Below are 21,578 nucleotides of genomic sequence, written 5' to 3' on the forward strand. Positions count from 1 at the left end.
CTGCCAAGCCTCATAAATTATCCCTCAGCTCTCCGAGCAGTGCTCCACAGAGGGTGGAGAGCCACGGTCCAGCTGCTCCTGCATCTGCCCAAGGGCACAGCAGCCACACTACTGCTCTGCCTGCACCCCCAGAACAGGACCCCTCCCCTGGGGGGGAGCACAGACCTAAAGGAGGGCTAATTTCATGCCTTTTGAACCAGATTCCCTTTAGCACAAAAAGAAAAATAACAGAGAAGTTTCTTGTCTCCCTGGGGAATGTCTCGAGACTGGACCTGTTTTGTTATCTGGGTTAGTTTGACATCTGAGAGGAGAAGATTGTGATCTGAAATCTGCCATGAGAAGGGGGTTAGGCCTCCAAAGTGTTCATAAATTGACCAAGAAGAGATACGTGTCACCTTGTTTTCATTTACTGGGCTGAAGGTCCATCTCGAGAACAAAAGATCAGGAATTTATTGTCTCATTAACTGTCTGGAGGCTTTTAATAAGGTGCCGTGTTACTCTGACCATTTTACCATTCTGTAATTTGATTATCCAGACGTTCTGGCTCTTAATTGATAATTAATTTGAATAATGTGCAAAGAATTGAATGATGGAAGGGAGAAAGAGAAACAGATGGTTGGTCTATGCAGCTAGAAAACATTTAACGGGGGAAAAACCATCGCATTTGGAGCATAACAATATACTTTGTTCATCTCTGGGAAGAGACAATGGCATATGTTGTGGCTCATGCCTTCAAACTTCTGCCCTGGTAACAGAAAGGAAGGGGAAGATGCTACGACTGCAGCACGAGAAGGTGGATGGCAAAACGTGTGAGGACTGAAGAGCCAGCAGATGTGAAATCTGGCACTGCCATCCCTGGAAGGGAGAGATCTGGGCCACGCTGTTTGTTGGACATGGTGCTGGTGTGGACAGTCTCAAATTCCAGCTCTCCTTCAACATGCAGAGCTGCTGAAGACGGGGATGTAAAGCTGTAGCAGCAGGGGCCCTGTGTGATTGTTCAGAAGGGATCTGTGTCTTTTGTGTTCTCAGATTAATTCCTTGCCTCTCAGTATGTTATGAAGAAGATGCAGCTCCTGGAAATGGAGAGCAGGGAAAATGACTCTGAATTGCCACCATTTTCCTTACCCCCTGCAACTCCACTCCCTAAAGCCTCCCTGCCCCTCCCAGCCCCTTATTCCCCCCTTCAAAATTCCCACCCACCTCTGGACAGGACGTGGCTACCAAGGTTCCTGCAGAGGACATTGGTCTCTGCCTGGTGTGCAGCTGCTCCTGACCCTCTCCCTTCACCCCCTGACATTCCAGGCCCCTGAACGGGTGTTTTTCAAGCCATAGCCTCCAGAACTCTTCTTTCTGGGGTTTCTGGCTATGACATGGCTATGAGCTTTATGAGAGCATCTTTTCCTGGAACCTACACCCACTTTTTTCTTTTTTTTTTTTTTTTAAAGGATGCTAGTTAAATGTATTCATTCTTCCTTCAAGGGCAGACTATACTTAGGGAGACAGCAGAGAGAGTTATGGCTGAAGGTAATTCAGATTCCAGGAGGGAAATAGGAACAAACAAGTAATGCATTTTCTCCCATCCACCCACGGATGACAAAGGCCTAAAGCCCTTACCTCACTGGAAAGATGAGTCAGGAGCCCACAGACAATTTTGCTTTATTCTGTGGACAGTGCCACGCTAGTTCTGGGTCTGAAAGCAGCAAAACTCTGCAGAGTGCTCTTCCCTCCCCCAAGCTAAAGCACATTTTGCATGTGGAGGATGTGCAGGAGAACTTATCCTCACACCCTTATGTCCCAACCACTGCCCAGTGCTCCGTCTCCGTTCATGGGCTGGGATTTCAAAAGGAGTCCAGCTGAGGTGAGCAGGATGGCAGGAGGATACCCAAGGTCAAACATTATACACAATCCGTTTTGGTAGAGCCTACAGAAATCATTCCTTCCATTTTTTCTGGCTTTCCAACCCCTCCAGTGGAGTAAGGAACCAAAAACCCTGATTAAAGAGGCTCTCATTGATGCAAATGGATTGCAATGGTTTTTAAAAGAGTTAAATTTGCAGCCTGAACTACTTGGCAGAATCTCTGAAATCATTATTCTTTTATTCATAGCAGTAATAAATAATAATAAACCTAAACATCCCAATGGTCCCCACACCTCCTGCATCTCCCTAGCTGCAGATCTCGAACATGAATAATAATTACAGCTTATCAAATCAGCCCATGATTAGAGACAACAGAAAGACATTTCATATTGTTAACTTCCTTGCACAAGAGGGGAAAAAAATCAGGTCATAGGGGTATTAAAAATTTATATCGTAGCATTTGACTTGACTCATCTCTTAAAAAGGAAAAAAAAAAGCCAGCATGTATTATGTATTTAGGCAATTCCTTTTAAACCCTCTTCCAAATGAGAACAAGACAGGCCAATAACTTGATAGATGGATGGCTCCATCCAGCCCGTGTGCATATTTTATACACACACGCACGTGCAGACACTTGCTGGGCACTCACACCTATATAAAAACATCATACACATACACAGAGAGTGGTATAAATCTATTTATAGCCCTTAGCTGAAGGCAGGCGCAGAGCTAATGTTTAAAAAAGAAAAAAGAAAAAAAATCCTTATGCAGAGATAACATCTTATTTAAATCTGGCAGCTTTGGAAGGGAAACTTTTTTGCCAGTTTTTTGTGGAGTTGCAGCAACCTCAGCAGAGCTTGGTTCATTAGCTGCCTGATTCCTGTTTGTGTTTGCTGCTTGTGTGGTTTGTTTCTCTTTCCTTGGGTCATTTTTCTGGCTTTCGTGGTCCAGGAAATACCTTGACAAGGGAAAAAAGCAAGTCCTTGATGCCACGGAGCACAGAGGAAAGAGTGGAATAAATGAAGTCAAGCAAGAGGCTGAATCCTCATCTCACCTCTCAGGAGATCATGAGATGGAACCAGAGTTTGCTTGGATGATTTTCAGGACCCACATTGTGCCCTGTTCACCTGCTGGGGAACATTTACTCTGGGCAGGGGAGCCTTGCTGAGCCAGGGTCCCTATGGGCAGGTTCCATCCCATCCCATCCCATCCCATCCCATCCCATCCCATCCCATCCCATCCCATCCCATCCCATCCCATCCCATCCCATCCCATCCCATCCCATCCCATCCCATCCCATCCCATCCCATCCCATCCCCTGCGGCCGAGCACCTGCCCAGTTCAAGGGGAAAATGAGCAATTTCAGTAAAAGCTGCCTGAGACTGCCTTGATCTTGCTGCCCTCTCCAGCTGATGGAAAGAGAAGTTTCCAAATCTCTCTGGATGCCTCCTGGTTCCTTAGATCCTGGCTCAGAGTTTTTCTCCAGCCCATTACAACTGTTCTAAAACTCAACCAGAATCCCCACACCGCTCAGAAAAACCCTTCCACATGTTTCCATGCAAAAATTCCCTTTTTATGAGACTCGGTTCTGTGTCCAAGGGTGTCAGCACCACATCTCTCCAAAATGCTGCTGGAAATCTTGGAAAAGCAGAGCGCACAGTGTGCTGCAGCAAATGTCTCTGTGTGCATGCCTTGGCACCAGCCTGCTCTTTTCAGGAGAGGTCAGCACATCTACATAGATTCTTTAATAGAGCAGCCACCAAAATCTCCTCTAAGATGTTTTGAAAGCTTAAAAAAAAAAACCAACAAAAAAACCCCCAAAAACTAAAAAACCCCAAAACCCTCAAATACATTTTTTTTCAACATCTGCAGTCAATGAAAGGAGAGATGCAAATCTGTGTCATTTGCATGCAAATTTTTTACATCAAATCAGTGTCAGAATGCACAATAAACACACTTTAAATTGAAATATTCCACGTTCACTTCCTCCTAGCCTTGCCTGCAGCTGGGATTCAATTTTCATGCACGGCTCCACACAGGTGACCGTCCTCCAGTGGCTCTGAAGCCAGGAAGAGTGTGGGAAAGATGGAATTACAGAGGCAAAGTAATTGCAACCAGCTCATGACTCAAAACCCAGCTGTCATGAGAGAGAGTAAAGATGAAGGTTCTTCAGAAATAAATGCTGTTGAAAGAGTCTGTATCTGTCTCAAAGCCTAAAGCATCCTTTATGATAATCACTAACATTTTGATCACAGGGAAATATGATAATCGCTCGCCCTAGAGTCCACGCAATCAGGAATAATAGGAAATATCTCTGTAAGGCTTGTTTGCTGCAGGCTTTGAGCAGCTCAGCCTGTGTACAGCGGCGCTGCAGGGCAGGGCAGCGCTCCCAGCGTCACCGCAGGGCTGGGCCGGGCTGGGCAGCCAGGGAAGGGGCTGGCGTGGGCCCTGTGGGGAGAGCAGCAGGGCAGGAATGGAGCTGGGCTCTCCCCAGGGCCCACAGCCACCCTTCTGTGTCCCATGGCCAGCCCAGTTCCAGCTCCAGGCCCATACATCCCCATTCCCCATCTATTTGACCTCCACTCCCAACCCAGTCTCCATCCTTGTGTCCATCCGCGTCTCCATCCCCATCCCCAATCTCATCCATTCCCGTCTCCATCCTTCACTCCATCTCTATTCCTATCTCCATCTTCATACCCAGCTCCATCTTCATTCCCATCTCCATCCCCATTCACTTCCCATCTCCACTCCTATGTCCACCCCCAAACTCATCTCTATCCCCATCCCCATTCTTCATCCTCATCCACTTCCCCATCCACCCCTATCTCCATCCCCAACTCTATCCCCATCCCTATCTTCATCCCCTTTCTCTTCCCATCTCCACCCCTATCTCCATCCCCAAACTCTTCTCCATCCCCATCTCTATTCCTATCTCCATCCCCATCCCCATTCCCATGTCCATGTCCATCCTCATCCATCCCCATCTCCTTCCTCTGCTCCCTCTATCCCTTCTGGAGTGTGCTGGTCTCAGCAATGTGCTCACAGCTGTAGCTGGTGCTTCACCTTTCCTACCAGGGAAAACCCTTCCTGGTGTCTGCCCAAAACCCTTCCCGCTCTAATTTAAACCCTCTCATTCTTGCCGTGCGTGCTCAGCTGAATATTTGTCTCCAGCAGTTCCCAGCTCCCCCCATGGCACTGCAGATCCATCGAGTCCATCCCGGCTTTCCCAGGGAGCGCCAGTTCACCAGGAGGGAAAACCAAAGGAAAGGCTGGGAAATCAATCCTTTGTGTTTTAACAGCACGAGGCCAGCTGGGAGCCCTTTGGATGCCTCGGTGTCTTGCTCCCTGACGCTGTGGGAGCAGAGCAGGTTGCCAGGGCTGGTCCTGGACTCGTGGCTGGGGGGTGGCAGCATTTGGAAGTCGCCTGGATCTGTCTCAGCCCCTCAGCAGCCAGAGCTGCTTGGCAGCAAAGCTTCACTGTGACCCACACACTGCTAAAATCCATGGTTTGCCCCAGATTGCTCTACCCCAGCCAGGCTGCAAAGGCACTTAAGGCTGGTTAAGAAAGATCTCCCTGGAAGTTAAGCACGGAATCCGCCTGCTTGTGAGGAATTTGATGCCTGGTGAAATCCAGCCTCAGGCACTTCTGAGCTCCACCTGAAAGCCCAGGTCAGACCAGACACAGGTCAGCAGAGCAGAGCTGCAAGCACCTTCCCGTGCTGGCTTCTGCACGTGGCAAAACCTCCAAGCCCAGGAAAGCATGAAGGGCACACACTGGAGAAATCCCAGTGGAATTTGCCCCAAAACCCCACTGCTGGTGCCCACTTGTCAAGCCTCTGCATGTGTATTTTGAAACAAACTTCTCCAGGTTGTCAGAACTGCTGAAAAAAACCTCCAGCCCTGAAAGGGTCCCAAATTTACCTGTTTCCCTGTTTTTTCTGCAAGAGAAAATGTCCAGGATAGAGCAGTGAGGTGTGAAGGAGCATCACCTGCCTCTGTGCGAATGAATGTGCTCTCCTGGGCAGTTGCTATCCAAAAGCCATTTAAAACACAGAACAGCTGAGCTGATTCTTTTATCCTTATTCCTTTTTTCTCCCAAGAAATTAAAAGTCCTGTTTGAGACCTCCTTATCTGGCAGGTGAGGGGATAATTGGAAATGCCCTGGTAGAGCCGATACATCCGGAGATACAGCGAGGAGCAGCAGGAACATCTCGGAGACAGCACAAACTTAATAAGTGCTGGGGGGAAAATCTAATAATCGCTTTGCTGTCTCAACAGCTCCTGAGCTGATAGAAGAGACACTCATTTCTCACTGTGTGTCCACTGTTCTTTAACCCTGTGAGAGCTCCCATAAAACACCCACGCTCCAAGGTGTCCTGAGTCAGCAGCACATCTGCCCAAGGTCTCCTTGGCAAACCTCGGCAGCTGCCTCTGGAAAAGCCCAGATGCTGCCGGCTGTGGGTCAGCCAGAAAATATTTCCTCCCTGGTTTATGTGCCCAGAGGCTGGAAAAATGCTATTTGTGGCCATCTCCCACCTTTTCTGTTAAAAATAAAGCTTGAGTGCTGCTCAGAGCTGTCTGGAAAACGATCAGGAAAGCGCTGGCACCAAGAATTTGGAGGGAAGCAGGCAGTGTCCATCTGGTGCTTCACTCCCGTTTCCATTTCCCCTCATATTTGTTGGGCAACAACAAATTGCTTTTCCAAGGTTGAAATCCAGTATCTGGGTGCAAGAACAGGTCCCCATCACAGAGATCCCATGGGACACTTGCTGAGCCCTTGCTCTGGAGAAGATGTGCCAGCATGGGCAGTTATTCTGGACAAAGCACCATAAAAGTAATTCCACTTCTATTTCCTCGTGCATGAGCAGGCTCCCTTGCCCTTTGGCCTCCCATGGAGTTTGTATTTTCATGGTAAAGCGTTTAAAAAAAGGTTGCACAACAGCAAGCATAGGCCCCTGGCTGGCTTGGGGATGGTGTGGCTGGTTATCTGTACAGAGGCAGTGGAATATTCCAGGATGGACGTGTCGAGGATGGACACAGAGCCCTACAGCCTTTCCCACCACTCATGGAGCCACCCTCCATGATGAATTTGGGGTCACCAGTGGGGATATTTTGCCTCAGAGGTCCCCAGGCTGTGCAAAATGCAGTCATGGTGGGTGTGCTTCCATAGAATCACAGAATCATTGGTGTTGGAAAAAGCCTTGAGTCCCACCATGAACAAAGCACCACCATGTTTGCCAAGAAGCCATGTCCCACAGTGCCACATCTACTCCTTTTTTTGAGCTCCTCCAAGGAATGGTGACTCTTTTCCAGGTCCTGCACAATCCCTGCCCACATCCCCCATGGGTGGCAGGGAAGAGGCAAAGCCCAGCATGGAGAAATCCAAGCAGCTGCAGCAGAGAAAAAAAGATCATCTGTCCTTTTCCAGGAAAGCGCTTTGCAAGATGACTGCTCTTGTATTTGTTTATTAAACACAGGTTTGAGGAGGAAATGCCTCGCTGCGGTGATAGGCCGCGTTTCCAAGGTTATCCTGGAGCACAAGGCAAGACAAGAGCCATTTCTCATCCCCATAATTAGAGAGAGCATGTTTGCAGATTAGCATTAAGCAACATTTACATGCTGTGATGTGGTCCTAACCAAATTAAGGGCTTTCCCTGTCACCCAGCTCAGCACCTTGCAGCAGGCAGGACTGTGTTCACAGTCCTGCGTCAGGTCATCCAGTTTCTGGAATTTGCTTCCCCTGCTTCTCATCGCATCCCAGAGCCTCTTCCCAGAGGTACATTTAAGAACAACTTCCCTCCACCACCCGGGTTTCCTTGGGTTTGCTCATCTCTGACAGCAGCTCAAATCCCAGACTGGCTGGGACTGGGCATGGGATGGTCACAGAGCATTCCCAGGTTCCTCAAACCACCTTCCAGGAAATGCTCCACCTCCCCTTCCTCTCCTCCCCACCAAAATTCCAGCCCTGAGCCCAGCCACTCCCAGCTCCTCCACAGCCATTTCCCAGGTTCCCAGACTTAGCTGTCGAGGCTGCAGACACATTTATTATCTTTTTTTTGCCGTGCCATCTGGCATTTGTGTATCAGAAGAAGATTATATCTATGTCAAACAGGGGGAAAAATATCTCTCCCTGTAACAGTTGTAGAAGCAAGGGGGAGAAAAAAAATACATTAAAAAAAAAATTAAATCCCGTGGACCATATGGAAGATTTTTACTTAAGTGATCTATCTTGAGCAATTGGGAAGCGTCACAGGCAGTGTGCAGGTCCTGGGTTCGCTCGGAGAGGTGTAGGGTGGAAGCGTCAGGCTACCTGAGCCACTGCCACTGCCTGAAATATCCCGGGAACACGAGCTGCCCCCCTCTCCTCTCCCGAAATGGGGGCAGAGGGGCAAGCCAGAGGAGAGGGAACAAAGCAGGACAGCTTGCAGCACGCCAAGTGAATCAGAGCAATGGCCTTTCTTTGCCTTTCGGGGTTTTATCATCGCGCGTCTTGCGAAAGCGAGAGGTGTGAACCCGCCGTGGAGCCCGGCCAGGTTTGCAGTGCCTGCTCCGTGCCTCCCCGTGCCGGGGATAGTGGAAAATTACCGGCTTCTCCTCCCAGGGCTGCCGCACGGGCCTTGGCAGAGCGAAGGAACCACCCTTAGGGCTGGCATGGTGCGCACCAAGAGCAGCCAGTGCTGCTACCGCATCCTGTGGTGTGCAGGGTGGGCACCGGAGTGTGCCATGGGGACAGGGGTGTGCCATGGGCACCGGGGTGTGCCATGGGGACAGGGGTGAGCCATGGGCACCGGGGTGTGCCATGGGGACAGGGGTGTGCCATGGGGACAGGAGTGTGCCATGGGGACAGGAGGGTGCCATGGGGACAGGAGTGTGCCATGGGGACAGGAGTGTGCCCAGGGGACAGGGGTGTGCTATGGGCACCGGGGTGTGCCCAGGGGACAGGGGTGTGCCATGGAGACAGGGGTGTGCCATGGAGACAGGAGTGTGCCATCGGGACAGGAGTGTGCCATGGGGACAGGGGTTTGCCATGGGGACAGGAGTGTGCCATGGGGACAGGGGTGTGCCATGGGGACAGGGGTGTGCCATGGGGACAGGGGTTTGCCATGGGGACAGGAGTGTGCCCAGGGGACAGGGGTGTGCCATGGGGACAGGGGTGTGCTATGGGCACCGGGGTGAGCCATGGGGACAGGGGTGTGCCATGGGGACAGGAGTGTGCCCAGGGGACAGGGGTGTGCTATGGGCACCGGGGTGTGCCACGGGGACAGGGGTGAGCCATGGGGACAGGGGTGTGCCATGGGGACAGGAGTGTGCCATGGGGACAGGGGTGTGCCATGGGGACAGGGGTGTGCCATGGGGACAGGGGTTTGCCATGGGGACAGGAGTGTGCCCAGGGGACAGGGGTGTGCCATGGGGACAGGGGTGTGCCATGGGGACAGGAGTGTGCCATGGGGACAGGGGTTTGCCATGGGGACAGGAGTGTGCCATGGGGACAGGGGTGTGCTATGGGCACCGGGGTGTGCCATGGGGACAGGGGTGTGCCCAGGGGACAGGGGTGTGCCATGGGGACAGGAGTGTGCCATGGGGACAGGGGTGTGCCCCGGTTGCCCGTGGCTCGGCAGGGTGGGCACGGCCCCGCCTGGCTTGGCAAGGTGGATCCATGGTCATCTCCTGACCAGGAGCATCCTCTGCAGCACTCCTGCTGCATCCTCCAGCTGGGAGAGCACAGGGAGGGGAAGCGCAGCCAGCAGCACCCAGGAAAAGTCCTGGTAGGCAGGTGGAAGTGCCAGCAGGGATGTGCAGGTCCTCCTTTCCGCCCTCGGTGCGCAGGGGAGCAGCTCCCGTCGGAACGGAGAGTTGTTCCCAGCCTGGAGCCGCGCTGAGAAAGCGGCTCCCGCCACGCCCTGGCAGAGCGGACGGGCTCAGACCGACACGGCACTGGCAGCCCGGCCCCATCCTGCTGGGTAAACAAAGGAAATACCACAAAATCAAACAGCATCACTGCCCAGGGCACAGCCAGCCGTCTTCCCCCGCTCCTCTCGGGAAAGGCTCCTCGCCTCCTCCCTTTTTTGCCCCCTTCCACCACTGGTGCTCTTATCGCTGGGAATCAGTTCGGCCCAGGATTTATTCTGCCCCCAGCCCCCAGAACTGCCCCCGAGTTTTGGCAGTGCCAAGCAAAGCCATTCCCTCCTTGCTGTGATTCACACCAGCCCGGGCAGATGTTTGCTGATGTGGTGGCGGGAGGGAGTGAAGCCCCAGCTGCTCTCCACTCTTCCTGCTGTGAAAGTTTATGCCATGGAGTTATTTTTACCAGGAAATCCAGCTGTGGTCAGAGCTCTTCTGGCAGCTGCCCAGCCCTGGGGGGAGGCGAGCACCAAAACCAAGCGTTCCAGCATCCCCCACTGTGCTGATCTCCCCCTGGGTACCCTCCCTCTGCCCCCCACGCCCCCCACATCAGCACCACCGCAGAACATCCCACGGGGAAGGGCTGTGCCAGCAGCTGCCCCCCGAGCTGCTGTGCCTGCCCACCCCACTGCAAACAGCCACAGTGGCACCTCTGCCCTGGGCCGTGTGCCACTGACAGCAGCCAGCAGGCCTGAGTCACCCCGGATGTCTCACTGCGGCTCGACCGTGCCACCCCCGATTCTGGGGAGAGATGGAAAGGAGCCAAGGGGCAGAGAGGCAGCTGAACAGCAGCAGGATCATTTAGAGGGCTCCAGCCTCCTCTGCTCTTCCCAGGAATGCAGGAACCCCACACTGAAGGGTCTCCCCATCCCAGTCCACCATTGCCCCTGTGCTTACAATGACACAGAAGTCAGACAGGTGGGGCAAAAGTCTCCATCAATGACTTTTCATTGTAAAAAATCCTTTTGGAAATGAATAAGCATGAAAGTCCTGCTACCAAGCCAAGGCTGGTTGTGATCCATCCTGCACCCAGTGAGAGAAGATCCCTGCTGGGGTGCACCCTGTTAAAACTGCTCCCTGCAGGTTAGGGGCTGGCAGGTTGTCTTAGCAAAGTTGGTAAGAAAACCTTCAATAATAACTTGTCAGAAAATGTGTCCCAGCAGAAATGTTCCTGAGGTTGCTTGTGGCTTGCTTGTTTAGACTTCCCCGTCCTCCTCAAGGATGCACCTGGAGCCTGCTCCACGCTCCAAACCGCCTCTTCAGGGTCACTTGGAAAGCTCCCACTGTGGAGAACAGGATACTTGTTCCTGCCTTGACCTCTCTGCAGAAACCTCTCCAAACCCACTCACTGATCTCTTTGGTTACCTTCAGGAAAGATCCCAACATTTCCCATCCCCAGTTTGCTCTGGCAGCCCCAGCAGCCCTGCCCTTCTGCACCCAGATTCTCCTTTTCCCACTTTGGCCTTCCACTAGGAAAGCCCTCTCCTCTGGAAAATCCAAAGCTCAAAAATCCCTGGCTCCAGCTTCTCCAGAGCTCCTCCAACTCTGCAGGTTTGGGCAGGAGGTCTCCTTCCCCAGCAGCATCCTTGGTCTGCATTGGAGTTCCCCATCCTGCACACCCAGGAACTGAACCTCAGGCCTTGCCCTGCAGAGCTGCTGTTCTGCAGGAAAATAAGGGGATGAGAGAAGTGGAGAGGGATGAGGGGAGGATGGATGTCAGCTCAGGAACATCTGAGTGGAAATGAGAGCTGGCAGCCAGTGAGGATCCCAGTTCCTTATCTGTTATCTGTTTTGTTAGATTTTATTTCTGTTCTGGGAAAACTGGAGGGGGTGGGGGGAAATGTATCTGAAGTCAAACAAAACATTTTCTTTTGCTAAAAGGGAAGGATTTCATCTCTGCCTCAGCATTAGAAAAATTTCCATTTCAAAAGTGGGCTGTGATTTTGAAATGAAATTTCATTGAAATGAAAATTGAGACAGTTCCATCCCCAAAGCCTGAAGTGGGCTGTTTTGACAGACCTTTCGGTTTTTTTTCTTTTCTTTTTTTTTTTTTTTTTAACCTCTAGGGCCCTTTTGCCTGGAATCAACATATCCCTGCAGCGAGCTCTGCATTTGACAAGCAGCAACTTTTCACCAGCTAAACATCCCCTTAAATCTTCATCAGTCGAGGACAAGGCGCAGAGGTGCAGCATCCTTGTCGAGGTTCCTCTGCCCTTGGATGCTGTTTCCTCCATCCTCACCAATTCCTCAAGGATGTCACCTGGCAATCCCCACATCTCATTAGCACTTAATACACAGCGAGAGGAGCTGGTACCTCTTCCTCCCATCCAAAATAACCTCCCAATGTTTGGAAATAAACGGCACAAATATGTCCCAGCAGGTGTTACCTCTTCAATGTTGTCTTGTTTGTAGCCAGTCACAAGACAACATTCCCATAACACCAGAGGTAAGCAGATGGCACTTATTAATTTACATCGTAAATACGCTCTAATGTGTACACTGAGAAGCCGCTGCTGTGGGAGGCAGCTCTACCTGGCTCACACCGAACATCCCAGCCCAAACACTTCACCTGAGGCCGGGAACAGCCGTGTTCCTGCTCCAGTTCCCCACGGAGGCTCCATTGCCTTTGTACAGCAGCACCGGAGCGGCTCCGGAGCAGCCACGGCCATCTGCACCCCCTCTCTTCCCACAGCTGCCAATCGGCTGCCCCAGGCACCAAACCGGAGGAAATTACACCCAAAGTTATTAGAGGCAGCGAGACTGCAGGCAGCATCAACACAGCATATGTCCCGAAGTAAACAGCTTGCATGGAACTTTCCTGAACATGCTGAGGGGCCGCCGGGGCCGAAATCGCTCTTCTGAGACGTGGAGCTGCCTGCAGGGAGGGGAGGGAGCCGTGCGCTCCCCCAGGCTCCAAACCCGGCTCTCCCGAAGCGCTGCTGACCCACCAACAACGGGATGGAGAGCTGGGAAATCAGGGAAGGCGCTCTCCTGGCCAGGCTACCCAGCCCATCCAGCAATGATTGGGGCTGGATGGAGAATTATCAACACAGATGGGTTTGCACTAAAATAGCTCTGTCCCATCTCCCCCTCCCAGCCCTCCTCTCCTCTCTTCTGTGAAGAGACACAGTCCAAAATTGGTGAGTTTTAATATTTTTCATGATTTATTTTTTTTAAATCCTGGGAAGAAGCACAAGTAAATGGGCATCAAAGGGAACCCAGCATCACCCAGGGATCTAAAAGGTGTAACTTTTTTTGATGACGTGGTCCTGAGCTGGCAGGGCACCAGCCCACCCTTCTTGCTGTGGACACTGTGGCACCAGAGAAGGAAGGACACCCCAAGGACTCCAACTCCAACCTGCCAAGAGCATCCAGCCTGCCTGGAAATCCCTGTCTGTGTTGCCTAACACAGGGGCTGATCCCAAATGCAGCTGGCACCCATCCTTCTTGGAAACTTGGGAGTGTTGCTCAGAGGCTTTGTCCCCAATGTCACCTGCGTTCAGCAGTGGCTACAAGCACAGAGGGTAAAAGCCCAGCCAGAGCACATCAGGAGGTGTGATCAAAGGTCCTTTGCACAACGCCATCACTGCAGGACCCAAAATCCACGTGCCCTCAGATCTGAGCAAGAGGAGCCCCATGTCTGGTGCAGCACCTGCCTAGTGCCCCCTTCTCCTGTGGCCACCCCAGAGCCCACGGCGAGGGCTGGATGCAAGGGAACGTCACCCACACTGCAAAGCCTGCACTGGGAAGAGGAAATTCACTCCAGCTGCCAGCTCTGGCTGATAAGAAAATCTCCTTTCATCTCTTATTGCCTTTCACTCCACCTCTTCATTCTTTATTTTCTCTTTGGTTGCACCCAAGGGCCCCATGCTGCCCTGGGTGCCCTGCGTCACACTGACGTCAGGAAGACAGCCAGAGCCATGATCATGGGGCTTCTTTCACAACCTGCCTACCCTGGGGACTCTCATTAATCAAGATCTGCAGATAAGAGCCCTGCAGAGCACTGCCAGCAGTCCCAAGGGAGCCCACACTGGTTTTTCTGCACAGCCACCCTGGCAGAGCGGGAACAGGGCAAACATGCTGGGAAAGGAGGCTGGAAAACGGCAGGCAAAGGGCTGGAGGGGCTCCAGGTGTGTGCATGGTGGCAGCACTGGGCTTGGAGAACCCTGGTTCAATGGAAGGTGTCCGTGTCCATGGCTGGGGCAGGGAATGAGATGAGCTTTAAGGTCCTTTCCAACCCAAACCCCTCTGTAATTGCCCCAGGACCTTCTGTGTCCACCCTGGGACAAAAAAATAGTAGATTTGGCCACGGGCCTCTGGCTTGAGCAGTCCTTCTTATTTATGCATCCCATCCTGCTGGCTGTGGATATTGAGCACCAGCCCCATCAGGAACATCACTCACCCCACATCCACACAGCAGTGAGAGGAACAAGTCTTCTGTTTTCCCTTCTTCTCGGAGATCTTTAAAGGAGAAAAGGAAAAAGTAAAAAAAAATTAAGAATTTCCCAGCCCTGCCTCCTTCTCCTTCACGCCTTCTCCCAGCTGGAAAACAAGGATTACCTTAGCTGCTGGATTTCTCTTGCTCAAGGATGGTTATTTGCAATAACTCCTGGCACGGCTTTGTGCGCTGGCCCAGCCCTGATTTTGGGAAGAGGGCATGAATTTAGGGCTCATTTCCAGCCACAACTCTCATTTTCAAAATGCAGCCCCTCCTTCCTGCATAATGAAAATCCATTCCTTGTCTTGGGGGAGTTCATTATAGGCAGAGGACACCAGCATGGTTTGCACATGGGAAAGAATTACTATGAGACACTCCTTAAACCTTTTTTTTTAATTGATGTGCTCCCAGTCTCCTGTTTGCTGGTGGGTAATTAAGTCAATTAACAAGCATCTGTTTATTTATTTCCCTCATTGATGGATGTAAGCAGTTTGGGTAGCAGTTTGTAACAAGGGCCCGCTGCAGCTTGCCCGCCGATCCATGAATATTCAGGCAATCGCTGCACTCCATCTACAGGACCTGCTCCTCCACCTCCAGGAACCTGGGAATGAGCTCCAGGGTGGCCAGGGATGGGACAGACTGTGTCAGCCTGGGGCTAGGATCCTGCCCTTGGCTGGACAGGACTTGGAGCAACCTGATCTGGTAGAAGGTGTCCCTGCCCGTGGCAAGGGGTGGAACCAGATGGGTTTTAAGATCCCTTCCATCCCAAACAAATCTGTAATGCCATCATTCTAAACTCCTTTCTAATCTGTCTTTTGACAAAGTCCCTCAGACGCTCTCAAAGTCCTCCTGGGGCTGTTTTTGAGTCCCTCCTGCAGACCAAGGCTTCAGTATCCTTCAGAAAGCATCTGAGGGCAGCTCTTGGGGCTGGAGAACAATGCCAAGGTGCCCTCAGCCCACGGGGACATGGTCAGATTGAACACCTCGCCTCAAGCACGGCACTCCTCCCCACATCCATGTGCTTCCCGGAGGGCTGCGGGAGAAAGCACCACCAGGAAAGCCCCCTGGGAGTTTGTCTATCTTGGGATCATCCAGGTGGATCTCCACCAAGCCCACTGACCCTCCTGGGGGTCTCCTCAGGCCCTTTCTGGGGTCACCAGAGCAGCCCAGACACTGCTGTTCCCATCCCCTTTGTGAAACACGCTCCGCATGCTCCGAGCCTGGCCAGCAACATCCCCACGTGGAGTAAACATCTCCCAGCACTGCCTTCACTGAGTTGTTTAATCACAGGCAGCACAATTAAGGAGGCCTCGGAGCTGAAGGAAAAGAGATTAGCAGACTCTGGGCAGAGCATCCATCACGGCGAGCATTTTCGCAGGGGCGCAGCTGCTGCTGACTCCTCTCTTGCAGACGCACCGGTTTTGTTGCCGTGTCAGCACCAGCGAGGTTCTCTCTCTCCTGGAGCCTGCAAACCCTGCAGTGCTGAACAGGCTGGGTTTCCACGAGCTGGGGGGAAAGGGATGCTCCCAGACCAGGGAATCGCCAGCAGCAGCTCGGAGGAGGCTGCACCAAAAGTGGTTGTGGGGCACTCCTCCGTTCCTGGGAGAAGGGAGGGCAAGGCTCCTAAGCACCCTTTCAAAATCCCTCGGGTTTGGTAAATTAATTGGCTTAAATGAGCAATTAGAGCTCGGTTTAGTGCTCTCTCATTGCACCTCTGCTGGGTGGCTACACCTTCCCCCTCTCCCACTCTTCAAACAAAAGTTTTGGGGTTTTACAGGAAAAATCATCAGGGCTGGGAGTGAAGTCAGGCATGGAAGAAAACAGGGATGACAGTGGGTGAGGAAGAGCACAGGTGGGAGGGTGATCTCCAGGGTGCAGGGGGGTGATCAACCTCGTTTCTCTGTGGCACTGGAGATTTGGCCAAATCCTGCTGTTGGCCATCTCCAGGGTGGCCTGAGCTGGTCAGCCTTGCTTCAGAGCTCACAGAAATTTGCCATCCAGTTTTGAGACAACGCAGAAAAGTCCAACAAGAGTCCCAGGTCTGATTTACAGCACAGCAGGAGGCATCACAATAACAATAGTAACAGTAATGATAGTTGGGTGAAAGTTTGCAGTAATGAACTGGCTGCAGCCCAAAGCTACTTAATAGACTCAATTTCCATGTGACAACTGAGTGAAGGTACCAGAGGAATTCACATCCCATGGCTTTGCTGATGAATAAAAGATCCCTTCAGGGCTGTGCAGAGCTGGGACCTTTCTTCCACCCATGCTGACCCCAGAGAAGCCACACTCAGTGGCTGGTGCCCCTGGATTCCTGGCAGTGTCCAAGGCCAGGCTGGACACTGTGGCTCAGAGCACCTTGGGATAGTGGAAGGTGTCCCTGCCCATGGCAGGGGGTGGGATGAGGTCCCTTCCCACCCAAACTAGTGGGGGATTCCAAAATTCCACAATAATTGCACTCTCTGAGCCCTCCTTTAATTCTTTTCAGAGTCTCTGGAAGACAACTGATGAAGACATCATTTTCCTCGACAAATGAAAGGATGGGCTTCCCCCTGAGGAAATCATTTATATTCTGCACCTTTTCCTTAATCCCACACAGTTTGAGAGATGGTTGATTTATAGATTTCTGAGGCTCTCTTTTCTCCCACTGCTGCCAGAAATGAAATGGATTGGGCACATCCCACCCTGCCTGAGGTTCCAGTGCACGTGCCGAGCATCCTCCCTGTCCCCCACAGACAGGGCATGCAGGGATGAGGCAGTGGAGGATTTCAAACAGCACCTAGGGCTCCAAAGATGGCATGGAGGAGGTGCACCCTGACTACAGAAAGGGATACTTGATCTGAGTTCCAGGGAAGAGAAGGAAAAAAAAGTGGATGGTTTTGGGGGTCTTTACAACCAAGCCCAAATAGGGTCACTCTCACAGTTATTAATAATTACCTCTGCCTGATATCCTCCTCTGCCAAGCCCTTTACACATGGAGCCAACACAGCAGCAGGGGAAGGATCCAGCAAGGATGAGACCTCTGGAAAAACAGAGACAGACGGGGGAGGGGGTGAGATATCCCATCACTGCATCCCTGCTAATATTCACCGAGAGGGAAACAAACCTCAAACAAACAAACAAACAAAAAGCCTCCTCCCCCAGGCAAAACAAATCCTAATAAAAACTCCAACTCTCCTCCCACAAAAAACCCCAAAACTCTAGCCCCTTCAAAATATAGTACTTGCAAAGAAACAAAAAAAACCCCAACAAAAACCTCCAGAAAACAACCCCCCCACAAAGCCCCCAGAAACTCAGCCCTCCCAAAAATAAACCCTATAAAAACCAACACCTCCAAAAAAGAAATCTCAAAAAAAAGTCCCCAAACAAACCCACCCTCAAGAAACCCCCAAAAAATTTTAAAAAAGCCAACTCCCCCAAAACCCACTCCAAAATAAAACACAAAAAATACACCAAAAAAGCCTAGAAACAAACAGACAAACAAATGCAAAATGAAATCAAACCCCACCCCAAAACCCCCTCAAAAATAAAAAACCTCCTCCAGAAACAACCCCACCCCCCAAAACCCCAGAAAAACCTTCAACACCCCAACATAACAACAGGTTTTGGTTTGAACATGGAAAACTCTCTGAAAGGAAGAGAGAGGCTGCTATCCACATCCATCTTGAACTTCCCAACAAACTATCCTCAGCTCTTGCCATGGCTTTGGGTCAAACTCACATTCCTGTGGGGACATTGGAGATTTTTGGGACTAACTGGAAATCATAAAATCATGGAATGGTTTAGACTGGAAAGGATCTTAAAACATCATCTTGTTCTGCCCCATGCCGTGGCAAGGGGAACCTTTCAGCTTAGTTCCAACCCCATCCAACCTGGCCTTGGACACTTCCAGGGATGGGGAGTCCACAGCCTGGACTTGCTCCCTGTTTTCTTGGTGCCCAGGAATTCTCTCACAGAAAGCATGGACTTTCCCCTTGAAGCAGCACCACCATGATACTCCTCTCTCAGAGAATTTCAGAAGATGCTGAGGCTGAATGGGCAAACACTGAGGACTGATGCAGGCTGAGCTTGGAAAGGGGAGTGCAGAACTGTCAGCTTTCAGGCTACAACAAACAGAAATTCCTCTGATATTCACATGTTCCCCAGGGGAAAAAAAAACAACAAAAAAAAAAGTTGTTGAAAATACCCCATGTCAGAACAGAACTTCCAGAACAAACAGCCCTTGCAGTGACTCTGGCAGGGATGGTGGGTGGGAGTATCAGCCCCAAAGCATCCTTCCCAGTTAGGTACAGAGCTGATGACAGGGGGATCCAGCACACCTTTCTGGAGGTTTTGAGATCCTGTCTCCTCTTACCTCTGCACTTTGTGGGGAGGGAGCTCCCAGCACTCCTTCCTGCTCCTACAGCTGGGAGCAGGTGCTGATGCATCTCTTCAGTACCCTGGGTGTTCCAAGCTCCCTTCTTCATCCTCACGGCTGAGCTTCGTGTCTGGCTACAGCCTTAAGTGCTTGGAGGCTGGATCATGGAATCAGAGAATCCCAGAATCCCAGAAGGGTTTGGGTTGGAAGAGACCTTAAATCCCATCTCATTCCAACCCCCTTCCCCTGTCCCAGGGGGAGTGAGACACTGCCATGGCCCTTCCTTACACAAGTCCCTGGAAATGGCCGAGGGACAGAGCAGCCAATGCCCAGGGGGAGAGGGAAAACTTCCCAGGACTGCTGCCTGCTGGGGGGATTGCAATAAACCCACAATCCAGGGACAGCAGGGAGCATAAACACCCTGACCCTCCCCGAATACACAGGAAAGTGGACTTTTAAGCAGAGGCAGGAGTTTTAATAAATACCCGTTCCTGGGGAAACTCTGCCCTTGGCACCAGCAGAGTGCAAGCAGTGGATGACAGGTGCCTCATGGGCATGGAGAAAGGATGGGGCTTGTGACACACCTGCTTGGCACCAGGGATGTGGCTGCTGGGGCTCAGAGCACCCTGGGAGAGTGGAAGGTGTCCCTGCCCATGGCAGGAGGTGAGACTGGATGGTCCTTAAAGGCCCTTCCAACCCAAACCATTCCATGTACAAACACGTGGTTTTGGAGCTGTGCCCACTCCAGTGCCCTTCCTCCAGCCCATGCTAGACGTAAGCCAGAGCAGCACCTGAAATTATTGCCCTGAATGTCCCTCCCAGCTGCAAGCTACATTTTCCTACAAACCCCTGACAACCCACTCCCTGAAGGATGCAAAGAGATCTTCAAATGTGGTGTGGCAGCCTTTCCTTCCTTCACTACAGGCAGCACTTCCTCAGGGATGAGCCCGTGTTTACACCCTCAGCCAGAGGATGCTCAGGCAGGCTCCAGTTCCGGGGGGGCAGGCAGCATCTGACTCCATCCTCCATCCCCCTAAATCCCTGACTCTTCAAAATGCCCCATGACTCCAAACCACCCTGCAGGGGACCAGGCCCAGGGTGAACTCCAGCCCCCGATGGCCACGGAGGCAGCTCTCCCCCTGCAGCTTTCTGCTTGCACAAGCACTCCTTCTGCTATTAAATCCAGAAACGCAATAACATCCCCAGCAATAGATGCCACTCACAATAGCTCAGGGAGCAGATAAGGTTCCCAGAAATGTGTTATTCCTGTTCAAAGCCTTGGTCACAGTGACCTCCGCAGATACTTTGAACTCAAGCTGGTTTAAATTTGGTTCTTTGTTTGTTTGTTGCTGCATCCACTTTTTAAGGAAACTCAGCGATGCTAAGCCCTGCTCATATCTGCTGTGCTCTGGTTTCTTTCTTCATTTAATGAGGCAAAGTCTAGTTAATTAAAAAAAATATCTCCATCTCCCAGCTGACAGATTGCCCTTGGCCCAAGCACTCATGCTCCCCAGCCCTCTCCCTCTCCTCCTCCTCCTCCTCCTCCTCTCCATCCTCCAAAGAGATGGAAACCAGCCCTTTGATGGGATATGTTTGCACCTTACAGGGACCCAGAGAATTAAAAAAAAAACAATTTAAAAACTAAAGAAACAGAGTCAGTTTGCTTCCCACTGACCTCCAAAGCCAGGGAATGTTGCTGCTTTAGGATGAAACATAGTGCCACAGCATTCCCACACAGCATCCCCGGGCCAGCCCTGCAGGAGAAGGGACCTGCACCTCTCCCACTGCTCCCACTGGGGCATCCATCACCAGCAGGAGATGGAGGTAGCTCCAGGCCCCAGCCCTCTACCACAAACCTCTGCTTCAGGCTCCTGAGGTGCAGAGAGGAATAAAACTGTTTTTTCCCCAAAAGAGGAAAGGACAGCAAGGCGTGTTTGGCACCCCCATGTCTCCTCCTGGCCAGCACCAGGCTGTCTCCTGGAAGGGGCAGAGAGCAGAACAGCCAAAGCCAGGCAGACTGGGCAGCTGGAGACAGAGGGGCTGGGTGGTTTCATGGAATCCCACATGGAAATCCCATCCCTGTCCCTGTCCCCACACTGTTTTCAATGCAGAAGCTGCAGATGTACACGGCTGCATCCCAAACCCCTCTGTGTAATTACAGATCCACAGTTTCTTCTGGGCTTCCACTTATTTAGTCATCCTTTCTCATCTGCCTCTAATACCCTGAGCTCTGTCAGAGGGCAGAAACACAGCCTTTACATCCAGAAGGACAAGAGTTCCCTGCAACAGCTGCTATATTTAACAGGAAAAATACACTGGGTTGCCATGGCAACCCTGGTTTCTAAAAATAGCCCTGCCATATCCAGCACAGCCGAGAGCACAGGCAGTGCTGACGGAAGCTGCTTTCCCCAAGCGCTGGGGAATGGAAGTAAACTTTTATTCCTGGCTGGAATCGCCACGGAGCAAACCGTGCAGGAGGGGGAAAAAAAAAAATTCGCAGGAGCCTTTGAGCCTTTGCTAATTAAAGCCTCGTGGGAAGGATCCCTGCTTCCCTGGGCTGAAGGGAAGCGCAGTTCCTGGGATGCAGGGGCTTTGGGAGTGGGGGGCAGGGCTGGAGGCAGCTGGATGAGGATGGAGCCCTGGTGCTGGATGTGGTCGGTTTTCCGCTGGCACCGACGCGCTGAGGCTCGGAGTGGCCAAGTGGGTCACCCCCAGGCAGCAGGGGTAAGGCTGGCTTTGGACACCTCCAGGGGCACCCAGCCTTGCCTGGACTGCTCAAAATGACCTGCAGAGAGCCGTGGTGGGGACACACAGCTTCCCAAAGGGCCTTTCCCCCCGCTCCACCGACAAACCCAGTTCTCCGGGCATGGAATCCAGAGCCTCCTCCTTCCCCAGCAGAACACAGGCCCTGTCACCAAAACACACCCCCAGCTCTGTACAGCACCAGCCAGACAAGCATCCCCCAAAGTATGATTTGCAAAGCTGAGCACTCCCAGCCTGCCTGGGAACAGCGGTTGCTTCCC

Source organism: Poecile atricapillus, chromosome 5 (genome assembly GCF_030490865.1).
Source record: "Poecile atricapillus isolate bPoeAtr1 chromosome 5, bPoeAtr1.hap1, whole genome shotgun sequence".
Lineage (NCBI taxonomy): Eukaryota > Metazoa > Chordata > Aves > Passeriformes > Paridae > Poecile > Poecile atricapillus.